The sequence below is a fragment of the Bison bison genome, unplaced genomic scaffold (genome assembly GCF_000754665.1).
Source record: "Bison bison bison isolate TAMUID 2011002044 unplaced genomic scaffold, Bison_UMD1.0 scf7180017864469, whole genome shotgun sequence".
Lineage (NCBI taxonomy): Eukaryota > Metazoa > Chordata > Mammalia > Artiodactyla > Bovidae > Bison > Bison bison.
The window spans coordinates 4,131,425-4,152,777 of record NW_011495030.1 but is presented as its reverse complement, the minus strand read 5'-3'; the positions used below and the strand labels follow the sequence as shown (position 1 = coordinate 4,152,777).

Here is a 21,353-nt window from a genome sequence, read left to right as displayed (position 1 = left end):
GCAGGTCAGGAAGCAACAGTTAGAACTGGACATGGAACAACAGACTGGTTCCAAATAGGAAAAGGAGTTCGTCAAGGCTGTATATTGTCACCCTGTTTATTTAACTTATATGCAGAGTACATCATGAGAAACGCTGGACTGCAAGAAACACAAGCTGGAATCAAGATTGCCGGGAGAAATATCAATAACCTCAGATATGCAGATGACACCACCTTTATGGCAGGAAGTGAAGAGGAACTCAAAAGCCTCTTGATGAAAGTGAAAGTGGAGAGTGAAAAAGTTGGCTTAAAGCTCAACAGATCTTAAAGATCTTCAGAAAATGAAGATCATGGCATCCAGTCCCATCACTTCATGGGAAATAGATGAGGAAACAGTGGAAACAGTGTCAGACTTTATTTTTCTGGGCTCCAAGATCACTGCAGATGGTGACTGCAGCCATGAAATTAAAAGAAGCTTACTCCTTGGAAGGAAAGTTATGACCAACCTAGACAGCATATTCAAAAGCAGAGACATTACTTTGCCAACAAAGGTCTGCCTAGACAAGGCTATGGTTTTTCCTGTGGTCATGTATGGATGTGAGAGTTGGACTGTGAAGCAGGCTGAGCGCCGAAGAACTGATGGTTTTGAACTGTGGTATTGGAGAAGACTCTTGAGACTCCCTTGGGCTGCAAGGAGATCCAACCAGTCCATTCTGAAGGAGATCAGCCCTGGGATTTCTTTGGAAGGAATGATGCTAAAGCTGAAACTCCAGTACTTTGGCCAGCTCATGCGAAGAGTTGACTCATTGGAAAAGACTCTGATGCTGGGAGGGATTGGGGGCAAGAGGAGAAGGGGACGACAGAGGATGAGATGGCTGGATGGCATCACCGACTCGATGGACGTGAGTCTGAGTGAACTCCAGGAGTTGGTGATGGACAGGGAGGCCTGGTGTGCTGCGATTCACGGGGTCGCAAAGAGTTGGACACGACTGAGCGAATCATCTGATCTGGTTAGGATAAAATGAGATGATATTTGCAAACTCCCCAACACAATGTCTGGTATACGGTGCCTATTTAATAAATTATTAAAATTAGCTTCATCATCATTATTTATCATGTCTCCAGGAAAGAGTTGGAATAAAGAACCCAAATAATCAGAACAATAGTTGTTTGGTACTTTGAATATTACCTCTAACTTTAACCTTAAACATATCTATCAACTGTACCCCAAAGTCAAGATTCTATAGGATGAGAAGGTTTTTTTGCTGAAATATAGGGCCAATGACACTCCACCTGCTTCCTCAACCATGACTTAATGTAAAACAAAAGCATGTATGGAAAGTTTAAAACAATTTTGGAAATTTTAAAAGAGAAAAATTTTAAGTGCATTTTCTGTTTTTAATTAAAATAGAACACATTAATACTAACATAATAAATAAAATATTTCTCTGTTCTAGATGAGGGAAAGGAAAAGAGAATGATGATTGATGTAGGAACTATTCAGAATAAGCAACTACTAAATGTTAATGTGGTGTCTCTCCACATAACTAATTACAGGCACCAGGAACAAGTCTCAAACTACTAACCTTTAAACTGGATGCAAGACACCCAACCTATTCTTTGTAAATTCTTTTGGCTGATTGACCATACAATGATTAGTTATCAAAGCTACTTCAAGCTCACTTATGGCTGCAAAGATAATTTATACATTTAAATGTCAAGATATAGCCAGGTATATTTTCAAAACATTGTAACACTAGGCTTTATTTACCAGCTAAGGATTGTACCATATTATACCTAATCCTACTCTCAAATTAAAGTATATCAGAAGTGGGAACAATATGAAAATTTCTTACAAAATGCCAAAGCCAAGAGGAAAATGTACCTGAAGAATTCACCTTTTAAAATTATGATATAAACTTGATTCTTGTTGAAAAAGGAACCAGAGACACTTTCTCTCTACATAAGAAACAGTGGTAAAACCCACGAACGAATTTTGAAGTAGAGCAAAATGCTTAGGAAGATCATTATCACTGTAGACAAACATATTTGCAACTATTATCATCTCAATCATCATACATAAAATATGCCTTGAATTATGCTTTGTTTTCACAGAAACTTCTAGCCAAAAGAGTTTGGATATAATAACAGAAATACAGAGGACCAAAAATTATTCTGATTACTTTAAAATACGGAATGGACGGAAAATGGAGTCAAAAATCCAGAGAAACTGATACTATGTAACCACTCACTAAAAACCACATCACTTTTGCTGTATTCTTCCCCTAAAAGCATACTGCTACTACTGCTAAGTCACTTCAGTCGTGTCCGACTCTGTGTGACCCCATAGACGGCAGCCCACCAGGCTCCCCCATCCCTGGGACTCTCCAGGCAAGAACATTGGAGTGGGTTGCCACTTCCTTCTCCAATGCATGAAAGTGAAAAGGGAAAGGGAAGTTGCTCAGTTGTGTCTGACTCTTAGCGACCCCATGGACTGCCGCCTACCAGGCTCCTCCATCCATGGGGTTTTCCAGGCAAAAGTACTGGAGTGGGATGCCACTGCCTTACATAACCTCAAAGTAAACATCAGAAAAGCTCAAATGCATAGTGGCACCCCACTTCAGTACTCTTGCCTGGAAAATCCTATGGATGGAGAAGCCTGGTGGGCTGCAGTCCATGGGGTCGCTAAGAGTCAGAAACGACTGAGTGACTTCACTTTCACTTTGCACTTTCATGCATTGGAGAGGGAAATGGCAACCCACTCCAGTGTTCTTGCCTGGAGAGTCCCAAGGATGGGGGAGCCTGGTGGGCTGCCGTCTATGGGGCCGCACAGAGTCGGACACAACTGAAGCGACTTAGCAGTAGCAGTTAGCACTGCTCAAAAATATTAGTAGCAAGATCATGAAAGACAAGGAAAGGCTGAGGAACTGTCACAAAGTATAGAAATCTAAAGAGACAGAAAAACTGCATTTAGTTTTTCCTGGATCCTGGAACAGAAAAAGGACATTAGTATAAAACTGTATGTAATGCTAATAAGGTCTGTAGTTGAGCTAAAAGTATCTTATCAACTTAAAATTTCCTGATAACTGATAAGAACACTATGGTTATGTAAGATGTTAACATTAGGGGAATCTGGCTGAAGGGTATACATGAACTCTGTATTATCTTTTGCAACTTTTCTTCAAGTCTAAAATTTGAGAATAAAATAATTTTTATTATTTCAAAATAAAAATGTTTTTTAAAAAAACATATGGTTGAGGAAAGCAACTGTTGTATCCTTACTTCTCGCTTCCATTTGGTTTTCTTTACTTTGAGCATATTTTTTTATGAAAGCATATTCTTTTATGAAAAAAAAAAGTATATTCCTCTGCTTTACCTAGTTAACCACAGACAAGCATAGAAAGGTATGAGGTAAGATTCAGTGTGAAAAAATATCACAGTGACCTTCCCCCAAAATGAATATGGTCTGCTTTCTGGAGTTTAGCTAAGCTTTTCAGTTAGTCCAGAACAAAACGAAGTCTAACTTTAGAACATGTTAGCAAATTCCCAAAGTGGTCCTTCTTGGATGGCCAAACAAGAAAATACTAGGTGTTCAAAGAATCTGTCAACCAGGCAAAAGATCTTTTGGCATAAAATTCAAAGATATTTAAGAGTGACTGCCAGCAATGGGTCACTTTTAAAGAAAGATATGTTAGGAGTGGGGTGGGGTGTACAAAAGGCAAAAGAGAGAAAAGCTCAAGAGGTGTCTATGTGCTACTAGCTGCTTCCTTACCTGACAACAGTAAACTGGACTGACAGTGAATCTTAAAACACCTTGTTCACAAATCTCACAAACATACCAAAAAGGATTTTATTACTTACATTCTATTTAGATTACTACATTTATTAGTATATTACATGGGTTAGTCACACTCTTTCCTCCTCTTTCCCTCAAACATTTAATTACTCATTGTGATGCTCTTAGATAACATTAAATAGCATCTATGCCCACAGTAGATAGGCACTTAAAAACAAAAACAAGATCACTTACTGTCCATCAAAAGATATATGCACTTTTTTTGCCTAAGTAATTTTATTTACAGGAATTTACCTTAAAGATATACTCATACAAGTATACACTGATGAAGGTAAAGACTGTTATTTTTTGCAATGTTTAGAACAGAAAAAAACTGAAAACACACTAAATTCTCATTAAAATATAACTTTTAAACAAAACAGTACAAAAAGGTACTCTGCAGCATTTAAGAAGAATAAGGTCCATCTAGATGTACTGACAAAGAATGTATTCATAATCTATAATTAAGTAAAATAAGTTAAAATGTAAACAAAATATAAGTCTACAAAAAAGTGAATATGTGTATATATATATTATATATATATGTATATTGTATATATAATATATGAAAGGATGTATACCAAACTTAAGAAGAATCACTCTAGGAAAACATCTGTAGAGACAGGGGGGTTCTTAACTAATTTTTAAAATAACTAGTGGAGATCATTCTTTTACCTTTAAATTTTAAAAAAGTAAAAATAATGTATAAGCAGTTGTGTTTCTATACATCGAGAACAAACAATCTAATTGAAAAAAAACAAGAAAACGATTTATGATTGTATCCAAAGAATAAAATACTTAAGAATAAATTTAATGGAGACAAAAGACTTACACACTGAAAACTACAAAACACTGCTGAAAGAAAATAAGGAAGACCCATATAAATAGAAAGATATCCTATGTTCATGAATTAGAAGACTTAACACTGCTAAGATGACAACACTATCCCATATCATCTACAGATTCAACACAATTCCTATCAAAATTCTCCTTTTCTCCAGAAACGGTAAAGCTGATTCTTAAATTCATATGGAAATAAAAGGGGATCCTGAATAGCTAAAATGGTACCGAAGGAGAAAAACAAAGTTGGAGGACTCACATTTTCCCAATTTCATCTTACTACAAAGCTACAGTAATCAGAACAGTGTAGTATTGGAATAAGATTAGGTATATAAATCAATGGAGCAGAACTAAGAGTGCAGAAACAAACTCTTACACACATGGCCAACTGGTTTTTCAAGAGGGTGCAAAGATTCTTCAATGTAGAAAGATAAACTCTTCAATAAATATGCTGAGACAATCAGATATTCATACACAAAAGAATCCAGTTGGATTCTCTATTGCACACAGTATGAAAAATTAACTCAAAATGGATTAATGTTCTAAATATAACAGATAAAAGCATAAAATACTTAAAAGAAAATAAAAAGGTGAATCTTTCTGACTTTGGATTAGGAAGCAATGGACTCTTAGATGTGACCCCAAAAGCATGTCCAACAAAGGAAAAATAAAGATCCTTGAGCTCTTTCAAAAAAAAAAAAAAAACATTTGTGCAAAGGACATTATCAAGACACTCCTGGGCATATATCTGGAGAAAAACATGATCCAAAAGGATACATGCACCCCAATGTTCACTGCAGGACCGTTTACAACAGCCAAGACATGGAAGCAACCTAAATGTCCATCGACAGATGAACAGACAAAGATGTGGTACATATGTACAATGGAATATTACTCGGCCATTAAAAAGAATGTTATAATGCCATTTGCAGCAACATGGATGGACCTAGAGATTGCCATACTGAGTGAAATAAGTGAGAGAGAGGAGAAAAACTATATGATGTTCCTTATATGTGGAATCTAAAAAGAAATGATATAAATGAACTCACAAAACAGAAAGAGACTCATGGGAAGGGCAAGTTAGGGAGTTTGGGATGGATAGGTGAACACTGCTATATTTAAAATGGATAATCAATAAGAACCAATTGTATAGCACATGGAACTCTGTTTAATTTAATGTGGCAGCCTGGATGGGAAGGGGGTTTGGGGGAGAATAGATACGTGTATATGTATGGCTGAGTCCCTTCAGTGTTCACCTGAAACTATCACAACATTGTTTGTTAACAGGTTATACCCCAATACAAAATAATTTTTTAAAAAAGTGAAAAGACAACCTAAAGAATGGGAGAAAATATTTGTAAACTATATATCTGGAAAGGGTCTAATATCCAGAATGTAAAACAACTCTTACGACTCAACAATAAAAACAACGCAGTGTTAAATGGGCAAAGGACTTGAACAAACACTTCTCCAAAGAAGATATGCAAATGGCCAATAAGCACATGAAAAGATGATCAACATCATTAGTTACTAGGGAAATACAAATCAAAACCATAATGAAATAGCACTTCGTCTTAAAAATGGCTATAATTTTTTTTAATAAAGGAAAAATAAGTGTTGGCAAGGATGGAGAGAAATACGAACTTTAAGCATTGCGGGTGGGAATATAAATGGTTCAGCTGTTACAGAAAACAGTTTGGCAGTTTTTCAAAAAAGTTACACAGAATTACCATACAACCAAGCAATTCTACCTCTAGGTATATACCTCCAAAACTGAAAACAGGAACTCAAATACTTATGCACCCGTGTTCACAGCAGTGTTACAACAATGAAAAGGCAGAAAAACTCAAATGTCCATCAATGGTGAATGGATAAACAAACTGTGACATATCCATACAGTAGAATATATTATTCAGTCATAAAATGGCTGATACATGCTACAACCTGGATGAGCCTCAAAAACACACTAAGTGAAAAAAGCTGACACATAAGGTCACATAATGTATAACACTTACATGATATATCCAGAATCATGACATAATAAGAGACAGCACAGAAGGGGCTGCCAGGAGCAGTGGCAGGAGGGAACAGGGAGTTACTGCTTAATACATCTAGGGGTTTTTTTTGAGGTAATAGAATGCTTTGGAACTAGAGAGAGATGGCTGCTGCGTAACACTCTGAATGTGATAAATGCCACTGAATTGTTCATTTTTAAATGGTTCCTTTTTTGTTGGTGGTGTTATGTGAATTTCATCTCATTAACAATAAATACAACTTTAGAAATAATGTACAGGTAAGATCAAAACACCATTGCCACTGAGTTACTTTACCCTGGAATAGTAAGACTGATACCAGTGTGGAAGGGCATTTTCGACACGCAGATGCCTCTCTGTGGAACACTCTAGATAAAGGACTGTCACCAGGGAGAAGAAAACATACTGAAAACCAGGGACTGTGGGTAAGCACTGTCCCCGGGGCAGCGAAATGATCCACTGCCTTAGACACAGCCTGGTTCAAGTTAGGATAAGGGCTGAGAGGACAGATGGCCCCGGATGCCTTCAGTCTCTCTTCTCTCCAAACAATCTATAACAATGAACTTCTAAGAAGTACCACCCTCCTTTACAGGTGAGGAAACTGAACCACAGCTTAGACACAGGACGCTGGGGATGAACCTGGAAAAGACGTAACTGATTTGGTATAAAAGCTTCTTATTATCATTTTACCAAGTTCTAGAAATCAGCATTTCTCCTATTCTTTCAGTACAAATATTCTCACTAGTAATCTATTTGGAAAAACACTCTAAACCAGCAGTAGAATCGCTTTGCAGTTGATTCTCTGGTTCTTCTTTTTGTGGTGGGAAATCCCCTTCAGAGTGCATTCACACCAGAAAAAGTAATATCCTTTTAGTTACTTGTTTTCTGGGTCACATTAATCAACTCTTAGTTAATCCTTCTCAACAGGTATCAACAACTGCATTTTACTTTAAGCTATTTGCTTTGGCCATTTCAATGTGATCATTAGGATACAAGAAGGCAGCTTCTCATAACTTCTTAAAATCAAACTGTTTCTGTAACAAGAAAGAGTGATATGAGAACTTTTATATCTTTGTCAATTCTCTTAATTTGGAATAAACAAATTATCATCAATACAAAGTGGCTAAATTAAAAGATTTTTTTAATATGTTAGAGGAGGCTGGAATAAAAATGACACGGAATATTAACTCTCCAGACTTGTACTTCAGTTTTCTCAAAATTTTCCACATTTTAATGGTAATTATTAAATATTAAAAAAGATTGCTGGGAGAAATATCAATAACCTCAGATATGCAGATGACACCACCCTTATGGCAGAAAATGAAGAGGAACTGAAGAGCCTTTTGATGAAGATGATAGAGAGTGAGAAAGTTGGCTTAAAACTCAACATTCAGAAAACTAAGATCATGGCATCTGGTTCCATCACTTCATGGCAAATAGATGGGGAAACAATGGAACCAGTGACAGACTTTATTTTCTTGAGTTCCAAAATCACTGCAGATGATGACTGCAGCCATGAAATTAAAAGATGCTTGCTCCTTGGAAGAAAATCTATGACAAACCTAGACAGTATACTAAAACACAGAGACATTACTTTTCTGACAAAGGTCCATATCAGTTTAGTTCAGCTCATTTCAGTTGCTCAGTCATGTCTGACTCTTTGTGACCCCATGGACTGCAGCACACCAGGCTTCCCTGTACATCACCAACTCCCGGAGCTGACTGGGTCTTTTCCAATGAATCAGTTCTTCGCATCAGGTGGCCAAAGTATTGGAGTTTCAGCTTCACCATCAGCCCTTTCAAAGAATATTCAGGACAGATTTCCTTTAGGATTGACTGGTTTTATCTCCTTGCAGGTCTGTATAGTCAAAACTATGGTTTTTCTAAGTAGTCATGCACAGATGTGAGAGTTGGACCATAAAGAAGGCTGAGTGCCAAAGAACTGATGCTTTTGAACTGTGGTGCTGGAGAAGACTCTTTGAGAGTCCCTTGGACTGCAAGCAGACCAAACCAGTCAATCCTAAAGTAAATCAGTCCTGAATATTCATTGGAAGGACTGATGCTAAAGCTGAAGCTCCAGTACTCTGGCCACCTGATGCAAGGAGCCGATTCACTGTAAAAGACCCTGATGCTTAGAAAGACTGAGGGCAGGAGAAGGGGACAACAGAGGATGAGATGGTTGGATGGCATCTCTGACTCAACAGACATGAGTTTGAGCAAACTCTGGGAGACGGTGAAGGATAGGGAAGCCTGGTGTGCTGCAGTCCATGGAGTCACAAAGAGTCAAACATGACTGAGCGACTGAACAACAACAATAAATTTCTAAAATTGTGGAAACTAACAGTTATTACCCCATTCAATATATTTGAATATCCAAAAATTTCTACACTTGTAGATTTGAGTTATTTCTCTACTTCAGCTCATTGGACCTCAAGATATTCTACAAAATGTAAACAATCTCAAGCTTATTAATATTTTAAGATTTTAAAGTGTTTCTGCTTCTCTTCAATCCATGGCAGAACTGGTTCCCATCATTTTATCAAGAGTTCCTGAAATGAGAACTCTGTGTTAAGGTGGAGGATTTAGAGACTTACAAAGTCAAAAAGAAATCATAACTCCTACATTTTTAATCATCCATCCTCCTGGTGTATGATTTACCCCATAATTCCCACAAGAAAATGAAGAAAGTTTTGAAGAACGAGTTATTCTCAAAGTAAATCTTACAGTCAGCCTCTGTCAATCATGTTAGCCTTTTCCCCTGGTTAGCCATTCTCCACCTCCTGCCAGAAAACTACACCACTATTTAATTGCTTTGTGACTTCACATTTTATTAAGAGGCAGAAAAACATAAAGAGCTAAAACAAGGAGATAAGCCCACTGCCGTAAATTGTCCCCTTAAGCAATGAAACTTGCCTCTCTAGTGTAATAAGGTGGGCACTGTGGAAAAACCCCGACAAGTGCAATTCTGCATAAGTCCAGAGCCCCCATCACTTACAGAAACCCTTATAGTTCTCTGGACTGCAGTGCCATAGATCAGAACCTAGGGCAGCCAACTTGCATGCTTTCGAATGCCAGTGTGAAGGGCATAGCCCAGTGAGTCAATTGCTCTCCACTCTACTCCACCTCAAATTTATTTTCTGTTCTCATGGACCAAAAAAAGGGTGGGGGGCAGAAGAGAAAGAAGAGAGACAAAGTTGTAAAAAAAAAATGCAACCTGAGAGCATGCCATCTGCCATCCTGTTTCCCCGGAAATCAAACTACTTGTTACGTAACTCAGTGCAATAGTTAAATGTTCACCCTCGTGAACTCTGAAGAATTTTTTCCTTTCCTACTTTACTGGCTTTCCTGTAAGTCTCCATTCCTTCCTCTGTAGTAAGATGGGTATCATTATCAGATCACACCACATTCCTGAATGTGCCCTAGTCCCTAACCTCTGGAAGATTATATCCAGTGACTCCCACAAATTAAGTAAGCCTTGGTGTTTAAAGCCCTGAGAAAATACCAACTAGTAACTTCTCTAGGATGCTGCCAGCCAGAACACAAAGGGTTCAAGTGTTTTTAAAGCCCACTGATGTGTAGAAGAAAGTGGGTTTAAGACAATTTTCAGGAAAAGCATGCAAGTATATGAGTAGTGTATATGTGTGTGTGTGTATAAACATCTAATATATTTAGTAAGCATTAAAAAAGTCAGAAAAGGTATACAATAAACTCAGCAGTGGTTATATTAAGGTATGGGATCAGAAGCTGGGATGCAAGAGTCATTTTTTTTTCTGTATAAATGCTTTATGGCTTGAATATATGCCAATGGATATGTATTATTTCTGTAACTGATTTTAAAAGCTAAAATATGGAAGAGAATGGTGACTAAAAAAAGAAAAAGAATGGTGACTAATCTTTTGAAACCAAAAATCAAAATACATGTTCTACCAAAGCATTTCTGTCCCTCATTTAAGTGCAAGAGGCAGTTAACTAAAAGTAATTTAGTCACTGGAAAATTGAAGTTTCCAGGTTTCAAGAGTTGGGTGTTTTTTTGTTTGTTTGTTTGTTTGTTTGTTTTTAAGGTTGACATAGTATCTAAAACATGACTGTCAAAATTTCAAGATTGTCAAAATTGTCAAAAAAAAATTCAGGTTTCATAAGGTTGTTGTTGTTGTTCAGTCGCCCAGTTGTGTCTGACTCTTTGCTACCACAAGGACTGCAGCATGCCAGGCCTCCCTGTCCCTCACCATCTCGAGTTCGCCCAAGTTCATGTTCATTGCATTGGTGATGCCATCCAGCCATCTCATCCTCTGATGCCCTCTTCTCCTTCTGCCCTCAATCTTTCCCAGTATCAGGGACTTTTCCAATGAGTCGCCTGTTCACATCAGATGAACAAAATACTGGAGTTTCAGCTTCAGCATCAGTCCTTCCAACAAGTATTCAGGATTGATTTTCCTTAAGATTCACTAGTTTAATCTTCTTGCTCTCCAAGGGACTTTCAGGAGTTTTCTCCAGCACCACAACTCAAAGGCATCAATTGTTTGGCATTCTGTCTTCTTTCTGGTCCAACTCTCACAACTGTACTTGACCACTGGAAAGACCATAGCTTTGACTATACCGACCTTTGTCAGCAGAGTAATGTCTCTGCTTTTCAACACTCTGTCTAGGTTTGTCATCGCTTTCCTGCCAAGAAGCAATTGTCTTCTGATTTCATGGCTGCAGTCTACATCCACAGTGATTTTGGAGCCCAAGAAGAGGAAATCTGTCACTACTTTCACCTTTTCCCCTTCTATTTGCCATGCAGTAATGGGGCCAGATGCCATTATCTTAATTTTTTTAATATTTAGTCTAAAGTAAGCTCTTTCACTCTCCTCCTTCACCCTCATCAAGAGGCTCTTTAGTTCCTCTTCACTTTCTACCATTAGAGTGGTATCAACTACACATCTGAGGTTGTTGATGTTTCTCCCACCTATCTTGATTCCAGCTTGTAACTCATCCAGCCTGCCATTTCTCATCATGTGCTCAGCGTATAGGTTAAACAGGGTGACAGCAGACAGCCCTGTTGTACTCCTTTCTCGATCCTGAACCAATCAGTTGTTCTATACAGGGTTCTAACTGTTGCTTCTTGACCCGCATACAGGTTTCTCAGGAGACAGGTAAGATGGTCTGGTATTCTATTCTCTCTAAGAGCTTTCCACCATTTGTCATGATCTACACAGACAAAGGCTTTAGCATAGTTGATGAAACAAAGAAGGATGTTTTTCTGAAATTCCCTTGCTTCTTCTATAATCCAGTGAATGTTGACAATTTGATCTCTAGTTCCTCTTCCTTTTCTAAACCCAGCTTGGACATCTGGAAGTTCTTGGTTCACATAATGCTGAAGCTTAGCATGCAAGATTTTAAGCATGACCTTACTAGCATGGGAGATGAGTGCAATTGTCCAGTGGTTAGCACATTCTTTGGTACTACCCTTCCTGGGGACTGGGATGAGGATTGACCTTTTCCAGTCCTGTGACCACTGCTGGGTCTTCCAGATTTGCTGACATAATAATGCAAACCCTTGATGGCATCCTCCTTTAGGGATTTGAATAGTTCTGCTGGAATTTCATTGCATCCACTAGCTTTATGAACAGCAGTGCTTCTTAAGGCCCTCTTGACTTCCCATTCCAGGATGTCTGGCTCTGGGTGACTAACCACATCATCATAGTAATCTGGTTCATTAAGATCTTTTTTAATACAGTTCTTCCATGTATTCTTTCCATCTCTTCTTGATCTCCCCAGCATCTACTACGTCTCTACCATTTTTATCCTTTATTCTGTCCATCTTTGGGTGGAATGCTCCCTTGATGTTTCCAATATTCCTGAAAAGAACTCAAATTTTTCCCCTTTTGTTGTTTTCTTCTATTATCAAACATGGCTCATTGAAGAAGGCATTCTTGTCTCTTCTAGCTATTCTTTGAAACTCTGTATTTAATTGGATATACCTTTCCCTGTCTCCCTTGATTTTCACTTCTCTTCATTCTTACGCTATTCGTAAAGCCTCCTCAGATAACCACATTCATAACGTAAGATATTGAGCAAATAGAATAAGTCCCTAAATTGGCAACATTATGTCTTCCTTCCTCTTGGAAATTAGGCCATGGTGGGTGTCCCTCCTGATGGTGGGCCAGCACACTCAGGAGGAATTTGGCTTAAGTCAATGAATAGTTTGTATTCACTTTTTGAAAAAGGACTACCCAAGAAGAAAAAAAACAAAGGCAAGAAATAAAAAACAACATTGGAGTCCCTAAGGACTATAGTTTGGGGTGGACCTCTCTTTGAAAGAATTACAAAAATTGCAATTGGCTACTCTTTAGGGAAAAAATTAATTTTCGTTCATATCTCAAGTTATACTTCTAATAGTTTCATACAGATGAAATATTTTAAAATGTGAAACAGAGCTATAAAAACTACAATAAGAAAATACAGGTAGATTTCTATGCAATCTTGTAGTTAGAGATGTTGCTATTCATTCGGTCATTCTACAAACACTATGTGCTAATAAGCATTAGAGACCCAGTAGATCACACAGACATAATTCCTGTCCTGATGGGAGTCACAGGCTAGAAGGGGAAATAGGAAAAAGAAAATAAATGAAAAGTAACTGCATATTGATGTATGCCTAAAGGGGAAAATCCTGCAGAATTATGACATTGAGAATACTAGAGGGAAAGACCAGTGCTGAATAGGAAAGCATTCTGCCTCAGGTGAAACGTAAGGTGAAGCCTGAAGAAAGAGGACTATGACAACAGCTAACCACTCATATTCTTGTTCAGGCAAGGTTGAGCTTTGGACTTCCCAGGTGGTTCAGTGGTAAAGAATCCACCTGCCAATGCAAGAGACACAGGTTCAATTCTTGGGTGGGGGACAGCCCCTGGAGAAAGAAATGGCAACCCACTCCAGTATTCTTGCCTAGAAAATCCCATTGACAGAGAAGCTTGGTGGGCTACGGCCCCATAGGGTTGCAAAGAGTCGGACATGACTTAGCGACTAAACAATAACCCACTCATGTTCACTCTATGAATAAGGTAGTTTTCTAAGAGCTGTGCATGAATTAACCCACTTAATCCTCTTCAACAAGGCGAGTTAGATACTGTTACAGTGATGACTCCCATGTTACAGGTGAGGACAAGGAGAAGCAGCTTGCCCAAAGATGCAGAACTAGTGAACATGGAAGGCAGGTGAACCCCAGCAGCATGCTCTGGAGCTCTTCTTCTTGAAACTGGCTCTCTAGAGGAAGAGTCTGCCATAAGGAAGGTACATGAGTACACGTGTGTGTACAAGCACATGTTCCAAGCAAAGGAACAGCACCTGCAGAATAGTGGGAGCAGGAAAGAGGTTGACATGCTCCATGAATTGAAAGAAAGCCAATGTGGTGGGAACATGGTGTTCAAATATGAGTGACAGCGGTGAGATCAGACAGCAGGCAAAGCTGGATCACGCCAGGTCTTGCAGGCCATGGTTAGGAGAATGCCACGACTGGCTTAGGCGGGGCTGGGTCAAGATGTGATTACACTTAACAGAGATCACTCTGCTATGTGAAGAACAGACTATGAGGCAACAATACCAAGGCCTTCTTGCTTCATAATGTGGAACCACAGAAAAAAAGATTCAAACCATATAAAATTAAATACTTACTTTAAAAAAAAAAACTGTACAAAATTCAAAGGCAAAGGAGACAGACATCTATAATATTTTTTACATTTAAAGATAGTTTACAATAAAAAGATTTGCAAATTAGCAACACAAAAAGAAAAAGTCCCTTTGGAGAAATGTGCAAGGAACATGAACGGAATATTCACAAAAGAAGACATACAAATGGCTTATAAATATATGATAAATGTTCACTTGTGCATACAACTGGAAAAGATTTTTTTAATTCTGTGATCTAATGTAAAGAAGAATCTAGGAAAAGAAAACACTTATATACTGTCAGTAGATTATAAACTGGTTGTTTTCCAGGTAATATAGAACAAAAACCTCTTTCTTGACTTTATATTAAGAATAATTAAGGGTAGCCTCAAATTATAGTTAGGAGGACATGCACTGACACATGTCTAGAGGGAGATATTTTAAGTACATACATTCCCTAAACCACACTCTTTATCTACCTTTAATAATTATGCAGCAATGACACTGATATGGAGAGAAGTTTCCAAGGTTGCATATTTGTATTTAAATTTTTTATGTAAGCATATACACACAGAAAAACCTCTGGAAGAATAGGGATTTAATGACGGTAGGACTATGCATTTGCTTTTTATTTTTTTTTATTTTATATTTTCATACAGGTTTTAAAGGTTACACTCTAATTTAGTTATTACAAATATTGGTTCTATCCCCCATGTTGTACAATACATCCATGTAGCCTATACTACACACAAGGCTTTGTATGCATACACACAAAGTGTATCTTTGTTTGCATTGCCCACTCCTTCACCTCTACATTGCCCTTCCTCCCTGCTTTAGTAACCACTAATCTGTTCTCTATATCTGTGAGTCTGCTTTTTTTTTTTTTTTGCTATATTCACTAGTTTGCTGTATTTTTTTAGTGATATAGGTGATAATGGCTTTTAACACCTATGAGTGCTCAGTCTCTCAGTCATGTCTGACTTTTTGCTACACTAGGCAAGAACACTGGAGTGGGTTGCCATTTCCTCTTCCAGGGGATCTTTCTGACCCAGGGACTGAACCTGCATCTCCTGCACTGGCAGGCAGGTTCTTTACTGCTGAGCCTCCGGGGAAGCCCTTGTAGGAGACACAGGGGACACGAGTTCGATCCTTGGATAGGGAAGATCCCCTGGAGGAGGAAGTAGCAACCCACTCCAGTATTCATACCTGGAGAATCCCATGGACAGAGAAGCCTGGTCGCTATAGTCCATAGGGTCACAGAGTTAGCCATGACTGAGCACACATGCATTTACTTACTTACACAACTGATACAGTACTTATCTTTCTCTGTCTGACTTATTTCCCTTAGCAGAATGCCCTCAGATTCATCAACACTGCTGCAAATGGCAAAATGTCATTCTTTTAACTGAGTAGTATTCCATTGTGTGTATATATATATATATACAACACCTTTATCCATTCATTTGTTGATGTATATTTAGGTTCCTTCCACATCTTGGCAAGTGTAAATAATGCTCTGCTGTGAACACTGGGGAACAAGTATCTTTTTGAATTTGTGTTTTTGGTTGGTGTTCGTATTTTTTTATATACCCATGAGTGGAATATGGTAGTTCTATTTTGAGAAACTTCCTTATTGTTTTTCACAGTGACTGCATCAATTTACATCAACAGCTTAAGATGGTTCCCTTTCCTGCAAACTCTCAACAACATGTGTGATTTGTGTTCTTTTTGATGACAGTCATTCTGACAAGTGTGAGGTGACAGCTCACTATGGCTTTGATTTGCATTTCCCCAACGACTAGTGATGTTAGGTCATCTTTTTATGTGCCTGATGGCCAACGGTGTTCCTCTTTGGAAAAATGTCTATTCAGTCCTCTGCCCATTTTTTAATCAGGTTGTTTTCTTGATGTTGAGTTGTATGAACTGTTTATGAATGTTGCATATTAATCCCTACGTAGTCATATCATTTGCAAACATTTTCTCCCCTTCAGTAGGTTGTCTTTTCGTTTTGTCAATGGTTACCTTTGGTGTGCAAAGGCAATAAGTTTAATTAGGTCCCATTTGCTTACTTTTGCTCTCACTCCCTTTGCCTTAGAAGACAGAGGTGTCTATCCTCTGTCTCTTCCTTCTCTCCTCCCTGCTTGCTGCAAAGAAGGGGCCTCCTCTGGCCAGGTGCTCAGCTAGCCCATGGTCCTGCAGTCCTGGCCCCTTCAATTCCCTGCTCTCTTCTTGACCTCAATACCCATGCCCCTTCCCTTCCCTCCTCCCTCCTCCCTGGGTCCCTGCCTTCCTTCCAGTATGTCCTTACCCTACTCTGCTGCCTCCTCCCACGGCATCCCTCTTTGCTCCTTCCCTTCCCGGTATGTTTCCACCCCTGGGCAGGTGTCCATCTGTACCTCTTCGGCCTATCACTGTGTCCTGTAGCATCAAGAGTACAGATTTACAGTCAGAGGCCTGGAGCACACACTCAGCTCTGCCAGAGTCCGCTTCCATGACCTCAAGTGAACAACTCTCTTAATTCCTCCAAGTCAATTTCTTCCTCTGTAAAACAAGGTTAATGATACCTGCTCCACCTCCCTCAATTATGTTTGAGGATCAAGCAAGATAATGCATGTAAAAGTGCTCTGTGAGGTTATAAAGCACTTTAACATTCTAGTTATTCCTGTTACTTCTCTCCCCTCAATATCCTGACCGTGCATCATCAAGGGAGCCTGACCTTCAGGCTGCTCATGGTGTTAACATGTAATAACAATGTCAGCATCTGCAGTTTCTGCTGTAAATTACTAATTCAGTAATGATCACATTTAATTTAAAACAAGTACAGTTGACCCTTGAACAACATGGGAGTTAGGGGTGCCAACCCTCCACACAATCAAACATCTATAGTCGGCCCTCCATCCATGTCTGCCTTCCTCAGAATACAGAGTTCCACATCTGCAGGTTCAATTAGCTACAGATCATACAGTACTGTAGTATTTACTACTGAAAAAATCTGTGCACCCATGCAGTTCGAACCCATGTAGTTCAAGGGTCAACTGCATATAATCTATGGTTTTTTAGTTACATGAGCATGGACTTTTGGAAGATAACAGCAGTAGTCAACAATTACTGAGCTCAAACCAGGAGTCATGCACTTGTTCTAAAATTGCTGATCAATTGTTCAGTTGTGTCTGCCTCTTTGCAACCCCAAGCACCACCCCAGGACAAGGCTTTATTATTATTTCCACTTTTTGATGGGGAAACTGAGGCAGAGCAATACTGCCATGATTTGAACCCAGGCATCTAGCTCTACAGTCCATGCTTTTATCCACTGTCCTGCAATGCCTTTAATGACTAAGTGAGGTCTACAGTGGAGGGAGAGAAACCAGTCAGGAGGCTAAGGCTCGAAAGGATTAGAGACAAGAAGATGGACCTCACCTGCACTCTTTTAAAAAGGCAAATGAAATTATTCATTTGCCAACTACCTATGTTGTTGAGGACTTAGGGTCATCAGGTACTTCCATATTCTGCTGGTGGGAATATAAACTCCCACAACCTTTTGAGAAGGCAACTAGCAGAATGCATCAAACACCTGAGGGATTCCTTCCCACACCGTGGGCTGACTCAACAATGCCACTTCCAGCAATCCGCCCTAGACAGACAATCATGGACGTGCATAAAAGATGTTATTACAATGTTGTTTCTGAAACTGGGTAAAACAACTAAATGTCCAACAAAAGGAGATGAGGTAGAGAAACCATTATATACCAATATAAATGAACACCTTCTAATGTGAAATGATGCTGTAGAAAAGAAGGTAAAGCACATTGTCAAGGGAAAAAAGCATGTAAAAAAGCCTGTTGGTATGGGCTTTGGCATCTGACTGGTTCAAGTTCTGAGTAGGTTCACCAGTTTTCTGAACATGGCAAATTATTTAATTTTTCTGAGCCTCAACTTTCTCGTGTACAGATGGGGATAAGAAAAGCACCAACCTCACAGGGTTGTGAGAATTAATAAAGTAATGTATATAAAGTGGTTGGTACAGAGCCTGGTATGGAGTAAGCCTGTGATAAATGTTTCTCATTTGCAAAAATATCAAAAGTTAACACATATGACACACACACCCCATTACAAATATTTGTAAAAACAAGTATTATAAATAATGTAGTAAAGTTTTAACACTGGTTATCTCTGGAAGTAACAGATTTTTTTCTTTTAAGTTCTCTGTATTTTCTAAACTTTCTTTATTTGAACAAAGCAAGCAATATATTAACATTTAAGTATCTTCATTTTTTCAAGTAGCCTTAACAATAAATATTCCTTTAAATCTATTAAGTTTCTCTAGTATAACCCAGTCTATGCATATTGTGTTTAAGGAAATGGGGTACTTTTATTGATTTAATCTGAAGAGTAATACATTTCCCCCTTTATTTTTCAAACAGCTTGCTCATATTTCATTATATAAAAGTCTTTTCTGCACTCATATATTTTCAGATTAAGAGCACCCTGAAGGGATTATTAGAGCATAAAAGCTAGAAGAAAAGAATAGATTAATGTCTCTTAAAAAGCAAAGTTAAAGAAGAAAAACATGACAACTTCATGATAGTTATATGGGAAAAAAGTATACCTTACCTTAAATATGTAAGGCCAGAAATTACTGCAATAAATATCTCAACTCCATGGACAATTTCTTAGTGTGGTCAAAAGATGGAAGTAATTCAATAGTTCAGCAGTCCATCCAGTACAGTGACAATCATTCTGAAAGAAAAAAAGAGTCTCATTGTGGGAAATGTGATGGAGCAATACTCCTTTCCAATAGGAGAGGGGAATCAATTACCAAAGACAGTTATGCGGTTTATTATGATTAAGGCATTTTCTGGTTGCAGGTGGAAGTGGCAGACCAGAAGTAAAAAAGCCTAGGATATCATCATACCTCCTTTCCTTTAGGAAGAAGCTAGTCACTAGCTCTTGGGTGTCTCACCATCAGTTCACTTCTACTTCATGTGCTTCTCTTCATGTATCCATCAGTATGTACATAAATCAGCTCACAAATACCATCACTTTTTATATTTGGTATCTTTGTCATTTCAGAATCAGACTAGCCCATAAGAAATACATGGCCTTTCTCTGAAAATCAGCTCCACGGAGGACCTTCACTGCAAACCGCAGTTCCCCTGGATTAAAACTCTGGGACTGCTTTCATGTCATCCCCTCCATCACTGGCCATGCCAGTATCAGTCCACCCCCACTTTCCCTTCAATGTCCTACTGCTCTCTACTCTTTCACTCCTATGCCTGGTACCTCAATGGGAAAGAATCTTCCTGCCAAGGCAGGAGATGCGGATTTGATCCCTGAGTCGGGATGATGCCCTGAAGAAGGAAATGGCAACCCACTCCAGTATTCTTGCCTGGGAAATCCCAAGGACAGAGGACCCTGGCGGGCTACAGTCCATGGGATCACAAAAGATTTGGATATGATTGAGTGTGACTAAACAACAATAAAACATGCCTCCACTAATACCAAATTCTTTGGCACCCCACCTGTTTACAACAGCAGCCTCTAACCTGGCCTCTCTCTGCAGATCATTACCTATCCAGCTGCTTTCATTCCATTACTTGGATAACCTTGGATAGTCCCCTATCTTCTGGGTCTCAGTTTTCCTGAGTGTAAAATCAGGAACTGATTTCAACATTCTCCATCCTCATTGTGCTTTGAAGTCAGACGTGTTCAATTCTGGCCTAAGTACTCTAAAAACTCAGACACACTGTATTTCCTCAGAGCTCATTTATTATACATAAGATGGGGATGATATCATCTACCTCTAAGGTTGCTGTAAGAATAAGAACTATGCGATCTAGCACCTGACATACAGCAGGTACAGCAGATATTAGTCACCCCACCCCACCTTACAGGATACCTCCAACTCTGAAGTTCTTTGTTCTTCTCATCTCCAAATCTAGCATTCTATTACATCCACATCTCTTATATCCACAGTCGTAATACATTTCTCTTCCATTAAATGTAAACTCCTTTGCTGGCTTTCAGGTTCCTTCATAATCTGGCTCTACTTTATCTTATCATCCTCCAGCTTCCAACAAACACCTTCTGTCCTAGGCAGGTAAGTCTTGTTACGTTTCAAAGAACACATACTCCTATGCCCTGCTTTTGCAACTATCATCCCCCACACAGGACACAGCTTTTCTTATTCCCTCTGTGAAGCCCATCTCAAGTTCACAGACTCAGAGATCCCACCTTCCAGATAATTTAACCCTCACAGTTTCTCAGTGGAACTGGCCATTGTTTTGAGTTTATTGAGCTTAGCTCTCCAACTGGAAAGTGACTATTTTGATTTTTTAAACTTGTTTTTCATTTTGGCATGGACTACATCAAAGCTTTTACAAATACGGTTTTTGTTTTTTTTTTTTTTTTTGCATCATCTCTACAAATGCTCGTTGAAATTTATAAGCCTTTGTGCCTTGACCTAAGATTCTCTTATTAATTCCACTATTTTTGTTGTATGGAAGGAGCTTATTCCATCATCAGTAAGTAGACCATTCGTAGGCAACCTGGGGTCTTTTCATAGAGCCAGAGATGACTTCTAAGTGTCTCCAGTGTGTGTAGATTTTGAGTCCAAGCAAACATATTCTAATTCCAAAAACCATTTTATGACCCAAACTCTTAGCAGCAGCAGGAATGACTCACAGTGAGGAAAGACTAGCTGCTAAACTTTTACCTCAAAAAAGATGAAGCCCTAGGAAAATGAAGCTTCTAAGGAGAACTAGAAGACACAGTAAAGGTTCAAGGGAGATGGAGGAAGATGAGCTAATGAAAAAGATAGAATGGTTACAGAGGCAGGAGAATAACTGTGAGGGCAGAGAGGCACATCAGCCCAAAGAAAGACAAGTGACCTCAAATGCTGTGTATGGAGACCAACAAGATGTCCCTGGATGGAACAATTACTAGGGAGGTCACTGGGCACCCCTGAGGACAGTTTTCAATAGAGCTGGTCCAGGATGCAGACGGAAAAGGATTGAGAAG

General features: G+C 38.8%; 1 protein-coding gene across 4 annotated transcripts in view; it reads right to left on the bottom strand.

Annotated features, from left to right (window-relative positions):
• The window catches only part of KANK1 (KN motif and ankyrin repeat domains 1), a 216,355-nt gene that overhangs the window by 119,902 nt on the left and 75,100 nt on the right, over positions 1-21,353 (bottom strand). For all 4 annotated transcript variants that reach the window (XM_010860686.1, XM_010860682.1, XM_010860685.1 and 1 more), the window contains one exon: positions 18,948-19,073. The gene's annotated coding sequence lies outside the window, so the exon portion shown is untranslated. The remainder of the gene's footprint in view (positions 1-18,947; positions 19,074-21,353) is intronic.